Consider the following 14,284-nt stretch of genomic DNA (forward strand, 5'->3'; position numbering starts at 1 on the left):
AGAAGAATATGAAAGGTGTGATGTATGTTGAGGTAGCGCCTGGTGGACTTTAGCACACAGAAGTAAGTCCTGGTCCACGTTAGAACAAAACCATGAGTGAGCAAACACTGGGCTGCTGTTTGGTTAACCACACAGTTTGTCTCCATCTCACAACAGAAAGCATCCATGTAGAAACGCAGATAACTAAACAGGATTTAATAACCCGCGTCTGACTGTTCCAGACTTTTGCCCGTTGCCGGGGGCGACAGGAGTAGGCAGTCGGGGGGGGGAAGGAGATAAATTGCAGCGCTATAATAACTGCTGTTATCCGCTGTGGATGTTTGGACGTCCATGTAAATAGGAGCGAGTGGATGACAGAGATCCAATAAAGCCAGCTGAGCAATCACCTGTGAGGGCGGGCCAAGGTGGCTGCCTGGGACAGGAAGTGTGCACAGGTGGAGAGCAGAGGCAGCATCCACCAAGAGGAAGACATTAAAATACTCACAACTCACCAGTGGCTGGAGGGGAATTCCTCTGGAGGCTGTTCAAGGATCTTTTATTGCTTCTGGCTTACCTGCAAGGTAAGAAACTCACATGTTTATATCCATATTTCTTTGTCTTGTGTCTCATTGTCTAATATGAAGAATAAAAGTATTTGATTGAAAAAGACTTCATGAAATGTTGCGGCTAATAACACTGGGATATTTAAACAACAACTAGTATTAAAGTTGGCATGCTAAACAGCGAGTCTGACACATCAAATTATGACACCGGTTAGTCGTCAATGAGTCAGTGAAGTCTAATTTGATGTTTTTGCCATTATTTGATCATTCTATAAAAAAACTAAAGTTTTTATTTATTTATTATTGATAAATTCAGTGGCATGTTTGAAAGTATAAGCAAATGCATAATATTACAGTAAATAAGAAACACAATAAATTAAAGCTGCAAACAGCATTGGTCGGGCCCGCGTATTTGGCAGGTGCTAGTCCTAAGTGTCCCAATACTTTTGTCTACATTTAGTCTGAAGTGTCCCAAGACTTTGGTCTAGTGTACCTACCTTGTCTGCATTGTGTGGGCACGTTGGTGCTTCCTGCTTTTAAGCAGCCATCTTAAAAAAACAGCAGCGCAGCAGCATCAGCGCAGCGGGTCTTTGAAGGGTCATAAAATCAAAACCGTAGCAGGTATTAAAACTCTGTTATTTTATACACAAGGGTTTAATCTCTCTCCTGTGTTAGTTTGAAGCCGAAACGACAAACGCGCTCAGAGGAGATAGTTTTTGAAGGAAGGTGACCGGTTTTTACAAAACATTTGTTTTGAAGGGGGAATAGCAAACTTCCTGTTGATTTTTGCTGGGGGTTGTCAATTTATGAAATGTAGGTCTAAGTGAGACCTACATAGAGGTTTTTTGTTTCATGTCTCTCCGACCTTCCCAGTGGGAGTTACAGTTAGTTTTGTCATTTTTTTCTTCCGAGGAGCAGTTTTTTCTGCGTTTTATTCAAAAATTGCGCTAGAGCGCAATTTTGAGATTTGGGGTTAGGTTTTTTTATTAGATCGCAATTTGTGCCAGTCCTGATGTGTGCGTTCAGTTTGGTGAGTTTTGAAGCATGTTAAGGGGGTCAAATTACAGCTCAAAGAGGCAAAAGTGACTGTTTTTAGTACTTTTTTGTCTTGAAGGGGGAATTGCCAACTTCCTGTTGATTTTAGCCCGTGAATGTACATTATGAAATCTAGATCTGAGTTAGACCTACATAGAGGTTTTTGTTTCATGTCTCTCCGACCTTCCTAGTGGGAGTTACAGGCAGTCTAGTTTTTTTTTTTCCTAGGGAGCGCTAGAGTGCAATTTCGAGTTTTGTGGTTCGGATTTTTTAAAAAAAGGCAATTTTCGCAGGTCCTGGTGTGTGGGAAAAATATGGTGAGTTTTGAAGCATGTTAAGTGGGTCAAATTACAGTTTATTGTGGGTGCGGAAGAATAATAAATAATAAATAATAAAACCTTACAAATTCAATAGGTCCTTATGTCCCATTGCATAAGGACTCCCTTTGGGAGTCCTTATACAATGGGCCATGCGGGCCCTAATTACATTGTTTTCAATACACTGTCATCATTCCTTCTAATTATAGTATGATAAAAAACAGGTTTTAAAATTGGGTATAATTCGATAAAAAATGTTTTAAAAAAAAATGTATTTATTGTTGACAAATTCTGTGGCAAGGTACATGTTTGAAAGTATAAGCAAATACCTAATATTACAGTAAATAAGAAACACAATAAATTACATTATTTTCAATATATTGTCATCATTACTTTTAATTATAGTATAATAAAAAACAGGTTTTAAAATTGGGTATCATTCGATTAAAAAAATAAGTTTTTATTTATTTATTATTGACACATTCTGTGGCAAGGTACATGTTTGAAAGTATAAGCAAATACATAATATTACAGTAAATAAGAAACACAATAAATTATATTATTGTCAGTATATTGTCATCATTACTTTTAATTATAGTATGATAAAAAACAGGTTTTAAAATTGGGTAACATAAAATCACAGACCTCGACAAGGCCAAGGTGCCAAAACTTGAATTTAATTGGATTTTATGAAAATTATGTTGAAATGGCCTAAAATTGCATGTTACTAAAAACATTTTTTTATTTCATAATATTGAAATAAAAAAAGGAAATTGTGGACAATAATAAACATGTTTTTTGAAGAGTGATTAAAAATTACATATTTAATTAAAGCTGCAAGCAGCGTTGGTCGGGCCCGCGTATTTGGCAGGTGCTAGTCCTAAGTGTCCCAATACTTTAGTCCAGTTTTAGTAGTACGTGTCCCAATACTTTTGTCAAGTTGTAGTCCTAAGTGTCCCAATACATTTGTCAAGTTGTAGTCCTAAGTGTCCCAATACTTTTGTCCAGTGTAAGTGTCCCAATACTTTTGTCCAGTTTTCGTCCTAAGTGTCCCAATACTTTTGTTCAGTGGTATTCCTAAGTGTCCCAAAACTTTTGTCTACTTTTAGTCCGAATTGTCCCAAAACTTTTGTTTAGTGTACCTACCTTGTCTGGTGCTGCCTGCTTTTAAGCAGCCATCTTAAAAAAAACAGCAGCATCAGCGCAGAGGTTCTTTGAAGGGTCATAAAATCAAAACCGGAGCGGGTATCAAAACTCTTTCGTCAACTTTTAGTCAGAAGGGTTCAATCTCTCTCCTGTGTGAGTTTGAAGCCGAAACGACAAACGCGCTCAGAGGAGATAATGTTTGAAGAGAAGTGACCGGTTTATAAAAAACAGTTGTTTTGAAGGGGAAATTGCAAACTTCCTGTTGATTTTTGCTGAGGGTTGTCAATCTATGAAAAGTAGGTCTAAGTGAGACCTACATAGAGGTTTTTGTTTCATGTCTCTCCGACCTTCCCAGTGGGAGTTATAGGCAGTTTTGTCATTTTTTTCTTCCGAGGAGCAGTTTTTTCAGCGTTTTATTCAAAAATTGCGCTAGAGCGCAATTTTGAGATTTGGGGTTAGGTTTTTTTTTATTAGATCGCAATTTTAGCCAGTCCTGATGTGTGTGTTCAGTTTGGTGAGTTTTGAAGCATGTTAAGGGGGTCAAATTACAGCGTAAAGAGGCAAAAGTGACTGTTTTTAGTACTTTTTTGTCTTGAAGGGGGAATTGCCAACTTCCTGTTGATTTTAGCCTGAGAATGTACTATTATGAAAGCTAGGTCTGAGTCAGACCTACATAGAGGGTTTTGTTTCATGTCTCTCCGACCTTCCTAGTGGGAGTTACAGGCAGTCTAGTTTTTTTTCCCCTAGGGGGCGCTAGAGCGCAATTTTGAGTTTTGCTGTTCGGTTTTTTTATCAAAAGGCAATTTTCGCAGGTCCTGACGTGTGGGTCAAATATGGTGAGTTTTGAAGCATGTTAAGTGGGTCAAATTGCAGCTCAAAGAGGCGGCCGGTATAATAATAATAACAAAACCTTAGAAATTCAATAGGTCCTTATGTCCCATTGCATAAGGACTCCCACAGGGAGTCCTTATGCAATGGGCCATGCGGGCCCTAAATATACAGTCGTGCTCATAAGTTTACATACACTGGGAGAATTGATGATTTCTTGGCCATTCTTCAGAAAATATGAATGATAACACAAAAGCCTTTCTTCCACTCATGCTTAATGGTTGTGTGAAGCTATTTATTGGCAAACAACTGTGTTTACTCTTTTTAAATCAAAATGACAAAAGAAAGTACCCAAATGACCCTGATCAAAAGTTGACATACCCCAGTGACTTTGATCTGATAACATGCACAAAAGTTGACACAAACAGGTTTGAATGGCTAATCAAGGTTCCAATCCTCACCTGTGACCTGTTTGTTTGTAATTAATGTGTGTGTATAAAAGGTCAGTGAGTTTCTGGGCTTCTGCACACATGTTTCTGGATTCTGAGCAGAGGTGGGTAGTAACGCGTTACATTTACTCCGTTACATCTACTTGAGTAACTTTTGGGATAAATTGTACTTCTAAGAGTAGTTTTAATGCAACATACTTTTACTTTTACTTGAGTATATTTATAGAGAAGAAACGCTACTTTTACTCCGCTACTTTTATCTACATTCAGCTCGCTACTCGCTACTAATTTTTATCGATCTGTTAATGCACGCTTTGTTTGTTTTGGTCTGTCAGACAGACCTTCATAGTGCCTGCGTTTCAACAAATACAGTCACTGGTGACGTTCACTCCGTTCCACCAATCAGATGCAGTCACTGGTGACGTTGGACCAATCAAACAGAGCCAGGGGTCACATGACCTGACTTAAACAAGTTGAAAAACTTATTGGGGTGTTACCATTTAGTGGTCAATTGTACGGAATATGTACTGTACTGTGCAATCTACTAATACAAGTTCCAATCAATCAATCAAAAGTGTGAAGGAAAAAAGACCCTTTTTTATTTCAACCGTACATCCCGTCAAAAGCCTAAAGACTGACTGCACAGTTCCTGTCTTCACAATAAAAGTGCCGCTCCATCGCGCCTGCGCTTTCAAAATAAGAGTCTCCGAAAGCCTGCGCAAACAAGCTAGCAAGCTACGGAGTTTGCCGCCAATGTATTTCTTGTAAAGTGTATAAAAACGAATATGGAAGCTGGACATATAAGATGCCAAAAACCAACCACTTTCATGTGGTATTAGACAGAAAGGAGGAACTTTTTTTCTCCTCCATTTGAAAACGTGGACGTTTGTCATCACTACTGTCTGATTACAATCAATGCAAATCATCAGAATCAGGTAATACACCAACTTATATTCTTGTCTTCATGAAAGAAAGGAATCTATATGTGTTAAACATGCATGTATATTCATTAAAACACTATTAACATGTAAACAAAAACGGCAAAAAAAATAAATATAAATTATATACTGTATACATCTATGTATATATATATATATATATATATATATATATATATATATATGTGTGTGTGTGTATATATATGTATATGTGTGTGTGTATATATATATATGTATATATGTGTGTGTGTGTGTGTGTGTGTGTGTATATATATATATATATATATATATATATATATATATATATATATATATATATATATGATATGTGTGTGTATGTTACTCATCAGTTACTCAGTACTTGAGTAGTTTTTTTACAACATACTTTTTACTTTTACTCAAGTAAATATTTGGGTGACTACTCCTTACTTTTACTTGAGTAATAAATCTCTAAAGTAACAGTACTCTTACTTGAGTACAATTTCTGGCTACTCTACCCACCTCTGATTCTGAGTCATGGGGAAAGCAAAATAATTGTCAAATGATCTGCGAGAAAAGGTAATTGAACTGCATAAAACAGGAAAGGGGTATAAAAAGATATCCAAGGAATTGAGAATGCCAATCAGCAGTGTTCAAACACTGATTAAGAAGTGGAAAATGAGGGATTCAGGTAGACCAGCAAAGATTTCAGCCAGAACTGCCAGGAAAATTGTTCGAGATGCAAAGAAAAATCCACAAATAACCTCAGCTGAAATACAGGACTCTCTGAAAAATTGTGGTGTGGCTGTTTCAAGATGCACAATTAGGAGGCTCTTGAAGAAAAATGGGCTGCATGGTCGAGTGACCAAAAAGTACAATTTCACCAAATGACTATCGCCCCATAGACCTTCTGTGCCAGTGCATTGAGCAAGTCAAACACTGGATGTGCCAACATTTCCTACAACTAAATGAAGATAAAACTGAGATAATTGTTTTTGGTGCTAAAAAAAAAGAAATGTTTAAAGTCATCCAACACCTTCAATCACTGTCCCTGAAAACCTCAAATAAAGCCAGAAATCTTGGGGTTGTTTTAGATTCTGATTTACATTTCGACAGTCACATCAAATCAGTAACAAAATCGGCCTACTATCACCTCAAAAATGTAACAAGACTTAGAGGGCTCATGTCAGCTCAAGACTTAGAAAAACTTGTACATGCCTTTATTACCAGTAGCAGTGGTTCTAAACCTTTTTTTCAGTGATGTACCCCCTGTGAATTTTTTTTTTAATTCAAGTACCCCCTAATCAGAGCAAAGCATTTTTGGTTGAAAAAAAGAGATACAGAAGTAAAATACAGCACTATGTCATCAGTTTCTGATATATTAAATTGTATAACAGTGCAAAATATTGCTCATTTGTAGTGGTCTTTCTTGAATTATTTGGAAAAAAGATATAAAAATAACTAAAAACTTCTTGAACAATAAACAAGTGATTCAATTATAAATAAACATTTCTACACATAGAAGTAATCATCAACCTAAAGTGCCCTCTTTGGGGATTGTAATAGAGATCCATCTGGATTAATGAACTTAATTCTAAACATTTCTTCACAAAAAAATAAATCTTTAAGATCAAAATTTATGGAACATGTCCACAAAAAATCTAGCTGTGAACACTGAATATTTATTGCATTGTTGCATTTCTTTTGACAGACATTTTAGTGAGGGTCAAACCATCATGGCATGTGGGGAAACTCTGGGTTTATGGTAATGAATGGAATAGCCTACTCGATTTGATGTTCAGTTTATGAACTTACATTCATATTTTGTTGAAGTATTATTCAACAAATATATTTATAAAAGATTTTTGAATTGTTGCTATTTTAGAATATTTTTTAAAAATCTCTCGTACCCCTTGGCATACCTTCAAGTACCCCCAGTGGTACGCGTACCCCCATTTGAGAACCACTGGGCTAGACTATTATATATAGTGAATACTAAATAATTTAACTTTAGCCTACTACTACAACCATATTATTTACCAGCAACATGAAGTGAAACAGAGGCAGAGGTGTCCTGCCACAGTCAGTCAACCTCCTCCTGCTGCTGCTGAACAGGTCGCACCTGTGGTCCGGACTGTAGGCCTACCTCCTCTCCAAGTCGAGCCCTTTTCGGCCGTTGAAAATATTTTTCTATACTCATCTGTGTGAAGGAGTGAACATCCAACATTAGAATGTATTACTAACGAGCAGAACCGCTCTATGTACAGTGCCGTCTAACCTTAAGCGGCAGCAGCTCAACACATGCAGGGTTCAACGTTAAGGTTTTGTTCTACTTGCCTGACTTCTCAAATCTACTTGCCCCAATATTTTTACTTGTCCTGCCTAGGTTTTTTTTCTGACTGTGTAGTGCTCATGGCTTATATCTTACTAGAATCCTTCCCGTTGACTATTTACAACACTACACAGTATTTATTATTATTATTATCTATAATTACATTTAAATGGCATTGCATACATGTAAAATTAAATGCTATTTAACATTATTTGACCAGTAGCAGTTACACCCATCTGAACAGGTCAGCCACCTGTTTAAAGCCCGATCACAGTTGAAATCTTGAAATGAAGGGCCTTTAATGGCCAAAACATTAACCTGGACAACATTTTAACAGCTGGTTGGCTCAGATTTGATTCTTTTCATTGCATTCACATGCTGCAGTGGACAGTGGACAATTTAGCTTCAGTCCATGTGTGTTTATTGACAACAGGGTTATAACCTGGACACGTTAGCTCGTCGGTATGAAAACAGGTGACCGAGTCAAACAGCGGCGGTGTTAATGAAGCAGCGTCAGGCGAAACCGTCAGTGAAACGCTCGGTGAAATCGCGGATTAACGTTAAATATATGATGAGCCGCGAGCGATGCAGCTATAACCTATCTACCTATAACACCTGTAAAAATGAAGCAATGCTACCACGCTAGCAAGCGTTAGCTAGCCGGCTATGAGCCACCAAGCTGCAAACTATCGCCAAAAGGCACCATTTAAGTTTTTTTCCCCATGGCATCCTGGATCAAGGCTTTCAGCAGCTTTCGGACGTTTGAGGTAGAAACGTAGGAAGCGCCATCATTATGAAAAGTAGCCGGCGAGTATTTTGATTCCGTCCGTCCGTCCGTCCCTCTTCTTCTTCTTCTTCTTCTGGCCCACCAGGTGAATTAAGTGCTATTGGCGGAGTTACATTGCATAGTAGGCTACCGCCACCTACTGCACCGGAGGTGTAACTACAAGCAACATTCACAGACAGAGTCCCATTGCTTTTATGAGCGGTCGAGCGAGTCAAAAGACGAAAAATCCATTTGTGGCGGACATAATTCTTTCGTGGCGGGCCGCCACAAATAAATGAATGTGTGGGAAACACTGCTGTACTAAGTAAATAAATGATCAATCCAAGTTTATTTATTAAGCCCTTAATCAGAAATGCCTCAAAGGGCTATATGATAATATATCATTATTAATATTGTTATATAAGGTCATCATGTGTTCTGTTGTTGATAAAGAATCAGATTATTATATCAGAGTGATGGGACAGGATATTATAAAATGTTGCTTCTTCCTGCTCCTTTACGGAAACACATGTTTTTTTTAATTTACCTTGGTAAAATTCTAGATGGAGAGTATTTTTGATTGTTGCGATGAAAATAAAGTCAAAGATGGACATTTATATATCCATCCATCCATCCATCTTCTTCCGCTTATCCGAGGTCGGGTCACGGGGGCAGCAGCCTAAGCAGGGAAGCCCAGACTTCCCTCTCCCCAGCCACTTCGTCCAGCTCCTCCCGGGGGATCCCAAGGCGTTCCCAGGCCAGCCGGGAGACATAGTCTTCCCAACGTGTCCTGGGTCTTCCCCGTGGCCTCCTACCGGTCGGACGTGCCCTAAACACCTCCTTAGGGAGGCGCTCGGGTGGCATCCTGACCAGATGCCCGAACCACCTCATCTGGCTCCTCTCGATGTGGAGGAGCAGCGGCTTTACTTTGAGCTCCTCCCGGATGACAGAGCTTCTCACCCTATCTCTAAGGGAGAGCCCCGCCACCCGGCGGAGGAAACTCATTTCGGCCGCTTGTACCCGTGATCTTGTCCTTTCGGTCATAACCCAAAGCTCATGACCATAGGTGAGGATGGGAACGTAGATCGACCGGTAAATCGAGAGCTTTGCCTTCCGGCTCAGCTCCTTCTTCACCACAACGGATCGTTACTGAAGACGCCGCACCGATCCGCCTGTCGATCTCACGATCCACTCTTCCCTCACTCGTGAACAAGACTCCGAGGTACTTGAACTCCTCCACTTGGGGCAAGATCTCCTCCCCAACCCGGAGATGGCACTCCACCCTTTTCCGGGCGAGAACCATGGACTCGGACTTGGAGGTGCTGATTCTCATCCCAGTCGCTTCACACTCGGCTGCGAACCGATCCAGTGAGAGCTGAAGATCCTGGCCAGATGAAGCCATCAGGACCAAATCATCTGCAAAAAGCAGAGACCTAATCCTGCAGCCACCAAACCGGATCCCCTCAACGCCTTGACTGCGCCTAGAAATTCTGTCCATAAAAGTTATGAACAGAATGGGTGACAAAGGGCAGCCTTGGCGGAGTCCAACCCTCACCGGAAACGTGTCCGACTTACTGCCGGCAATGCGAACCAAGCTCTGGCACTGATCATACAGGGAGCGGACCGCCAAAATCTCTGAGCACTCCCCACAGGACTTCCCGAGGGACACGGTCGAATGCCTTCTCCAAGTCCACAAAACACATGTAGACTGGTTGGGCAAACTCCCATGCACCCTCGAGGACCCTGCCGAGAGTATAGAGCTGGTCCACAGTTCCACGACCAGGACGAAAACCACACTGTTCCTCCTGAATCCGAGGTTCGACTATCCGGCGTAGCCTCCTCTCCAGTACACCTGAATAGACCTTACCGGGAAGACTGTGGAGTGTGATCCCACGATAGTTAGAACACACCCTCCGGTTCCCCTTCTTAAAGAGAGGAACCACCACCCCGGTCTGCCAATCCAGAGGTACCGCCCCCGATGTCCACGCGATGCTGCAGAGTCTTGTCATTTATATAATGAAACCATAATAATAGATGCCCTTTAAAGAAAGAATTGCACCGAAATTACATTAAACTAATGATTCACTAAGTTTCAAACTTTGAATTCCACAACAAAGTTTATGAAAATCTGACAGAAAATTCAGAAAAATACAAAACTAAGACTCTTAACATGAACAAGTGCTAAAATAAATGACAAAAATGCAGTTAATAATTACAATTAATTAAAAATGTATTCATGGAACAATCACATAAACATACTTTATTTGATACATTATCTATAAATCTAGCTCCTAATTAGCAGAGTGCATCTAATTAGACTCCCGAATTTATTAATGGTAAATGTGGAGGAAGGAGAGTGAAAATAGTTGAAAAAAATTTAAAAATCCCCATAATCAGTGTTTTTCAACCTTTTTTGAGCCAAGGCACATTTTATGTGTTGAAAGAATGCGGAGGCACACCACCAGCAGAAATCATTAAAAAAAACTAAACTCAGTTGACAGTAAAAAGTCGTTGTGGCAATTGTTGGATATGACTTTAAAGCATAACCAAGCATGCGTCACTATAGCTCTTGTCTCAAAGTAGGTGTACTGTCACCACCTGTCACATCACACCCTGACTTATTTGGACTTTTTTGCTGTTTTCCTGTGTGTGTAGTGTTTTACTTCTTGTCTTGCGCTCCTATTTTGGTGGCATTTTCTCTTTTTTTTGCTATTTTCCTGCAGCAGTTTCATGTCTTCCTTTGAGCGATATTTCCCAATCAAGCAATCAAGAATATTTCAGTTGTTTTTATCCTTCTTTGTGGGGACATTGTTGATTGTCATGTCATGTTCGGATGTACTTTCATACTTTGCTCCACAGTAAGTCTTTGCTGTCGTCCAGCATTCTGTTTTTGTTTACTTTGTAGCCAGTTCAGTTTTAGTTTCATTCTGCATAGCCTTCCCTAAGCTTCAATGCCTTTTCTTAGGGACACTCACTTTTTGGTTTCAGCATAAGATACCTTTTTACCTGCACGCTGCCTCCCGCTGTTTCCGACATCTACAAAGCAATTAGCTACCTGCTGCCACCTACTGATATGGAAGAGTATTACACGGTTACTCTGCCCAGCTCTAGACAGCACCGACACTCAACAACAACACATCATTTGCAGACTATAATTACTCCATCCATCCATCCATTTTCTACCGCTTGTCCCTTTTGGGGTCGCGGGGCATGCTGGAGCCTATTTCAGCTGCATTCGGGCGGAAGGCGGGGTACACCCTGGACAAGTCGCCACCTCATCGCAGGGCCAACACAGATAGACAGACAACATTCACATATTCAAACACATTGTTACTGTTCAAATTGTGTGTAATGTTACCAAAAATATTAAATACATCCATCCATTTCCTACCGCTTGTCCCTTTTGGGGTCGCGGGGGGGTGCTGGAGCCTATCTCAGCTGCATTCGGGCGGAAGGCGGTGTACACCCTGGACAAGTCGCTACCTCATCACAGGGCCAACACAGATAGACAGACAACCTAGGCCAGTGATTGTCAAACTGTGGTACGGGTACCAGTAGTGGTACCCCAAATAATCACTTGATTAAAGTACAGTGTTTTATTTGTTCTATATTCAAACACATTGTTACTGATCAAACTGTGTGTAATGTTACCAAAAAATATGAAATACACTTGTTCAATAAAACATCTGCCTTGTTTTTAATGAATACTTAGGCTTATTACGCTACTGTATTTTAATATTGGTCAATATTGGAGAGGCAAGTGTTTTCCGTGGTGTCACTTGGTGAGAAAAGTTGGAGAACCACTGATCTAGGTTATTGCACGGCTTAGATATTGCGCTTTTTTTGGTGTATCATCCCCACAATCGAATACGTTGGTGACTCAGTCGCTGGTAGAGTCCCCATGGGGCCGAAGAAAGTTGCAAGTTCAAGCACTATGATAAAGAAAAAAACACTTGAATTCAAGAAAAAAAACTATAGAATGTGTTTTTGGGTCATGTTTTGGGTGTCTGGATGGGATTAATGGATTATCTGTAATTGCTTCAGATTTCATCCTATTTTGATTACCCCCGCAAACCGAGGTACCAATGTACTTGCAGGAACAGTCATCCAGGACTAAGACTAAGCTTTGACGCTTTACTGCAAAACCGGAGAGGACAACACGGCGTGAATTCCGCGGGGACGTCGCGCCATCACCTCGTCTGGCCCAATATATTAATAGAAATAAACATAACAATCCTCAAATCCTCCCGTTTTGCTTTGCAAAAAATATTTTTTACCCAAATAGGTGAAATTAGATAATATCCCACGGCACACCAGACTGTATCTCACGTGTGCCGCGGCACGGTGGTTGAAAAACACTGCCGTAAATGACTAAAGCAAAACACGTGCTGCAGTTTCCTGCTGGTTGTTTGGCGTGTGCACACATGACATCAAAGTGGGTCATCATGTTTGTTCCTTGGACCAGAACAGAAGTTAATAAAGACGACATCACTTCACGTGTGGCGTGACTTTTGACGCCAAACATCAACAAAGCGACAGGAGTGGCGAGCATCAGCACGTGGTGACGATAACAATCACGCATTTTATTAGTATCCTCCAACATACAGGTAAAAGCCAGTAAATTAGAATATTTGGAAAAACTTGATTTATTTCAGTAATTGCATTCAAAAGGTGTAACTTGTACATTATATTTATTCATTGCACACAGACTGATGCATTCAAATGTTTATTTCATTTAATTTTGATGATTTGAAGTGGCAACAAATGAAAATCCAAAATTCCGTGTGTCACAAAATTAGAATATTACTTAAGGCTAATACAAAAAAGGGATTTTTAGAAATGTTGGCCAACTGAAAAGTATGAAAATGAAAAATATGAGCATGTACAATACTCAATACTTGGTTGGAGCTCCTTTTGCCTCAATTACTGCGTTAATGCGGCGTGGCATGGAGTCGATGAGTTTCTGGCACTGCTCAGGTGTTATGAGAGCCCAGGTTGCTCTGATAGTGGCCTTCAACTCTTCTGCGTTTTTGGGTCTGGCATTCTGCATCTTCCTTTTCACAATACCCCACAGATTTTCTATGGGGCTAAGGTCAGGGGAGTTGGCGGGCCAATTTAGAACAGAAATACCATGGTCCGTAAACCAGGCACGGGTAGATTTTGCGCTGTGTGCAGGCGCCAAGTCCTGTTGGAACTTGAAATCTCCGTCTCCATAGAGCAGGTCAGCAGCAGGAAGCATGAAGTGCTCTAAAACTTGCTGGTAGACGGCTGCGTTGACCCTGGATCTCAGGAAACAGAGTGGACCGACACCAGCAGATGACATGGCACCCCAAACCATCACTGATGGTGGAAACTTTACACTAGACTTCAGGCAACGTGGATCCTGTGCCTCTCCTGTCTTCCTCCAGACTCTGGGACCTCGATTTCCAAAGGAAATGTAAAATTTGCATGGTTGGGTGATGGTTTGGGGTGCCATGTCATCTGCTGGTGTCGGTCCACTCTGTTTCCTGAGATCCAGGGTCAACGCAGCCGTCTACCAGCAAGTTTTAGAGCACTTCATGCTTCCTGCTGCTGACCTGCTCTATGGAGATGGAGATTTCAAGTTCCAACAGGACTTGGCGCCTGCACACAGTGCAAAATCTACCCGTGCCTGGTTTACGGACCATGGTATTTCTGTTCTAAATTGGCCCGCCAACTCCCCTGACCTTAGCCCCATAGAAAATCTGTGGGGTATTGTGAAAAGGAAGATGCAGAATGCCAGACCCAAAAACGCAGAAGAGTTGAAGGCCACTATCAGAGCAACCTGGGCTCTCATAACACCTGAGCAGTGCCAGAAACTCATCGACTCCATGCCACGCCGCATTAACGCAGTAATTGAGGCAAAAGGAGCTCCAACCAAGTATTGAGTATTGTACATGCTCATATTTTTCATTTTCATACTTTTCAGTTGGC

General features: G+C 40.6%; 1 protein-coding gene across 2 annotated transcripts in view; it reads left to right on the forward strand.

The window, feature by feature from the left end:
- The first annotated feature begins 424 nt into the window (after positions 1 to 424).
- LOC133593691 (free fatty acid receptor 2) overlaps positions 425 to 14,284 on the forward strand; it is a 34,095-nt gene continuing 20,235 nt past the window's right edge. For both annotated transcript variants that reach the window (XM_061946366.2, XM_061946374.2), the window contains exon 1: positions 425 to 560. The gene's annotated coding sequence lies outside the window, so the exon portion shown is untranslated. The remainder of the gene's footprint in view (positions 561 to 14,284) is intronic.

This window comes from Nerophis lumbriciformis, linkage group LG04 (assembly GCF_033978685.3).
Source record: "Nerophis lumbriciformis linkage group LG04, RoL_Nlum_v2.1, whole genome shotgun sequence".
In the NCBI taxonomy this organism is placed as follows: Eukaryota; Metazoa; Chordata; class Actinopteri; order Syngnathiformes; family Syngnathidae; genus Nerophis; species Nerophis lumbriciformis.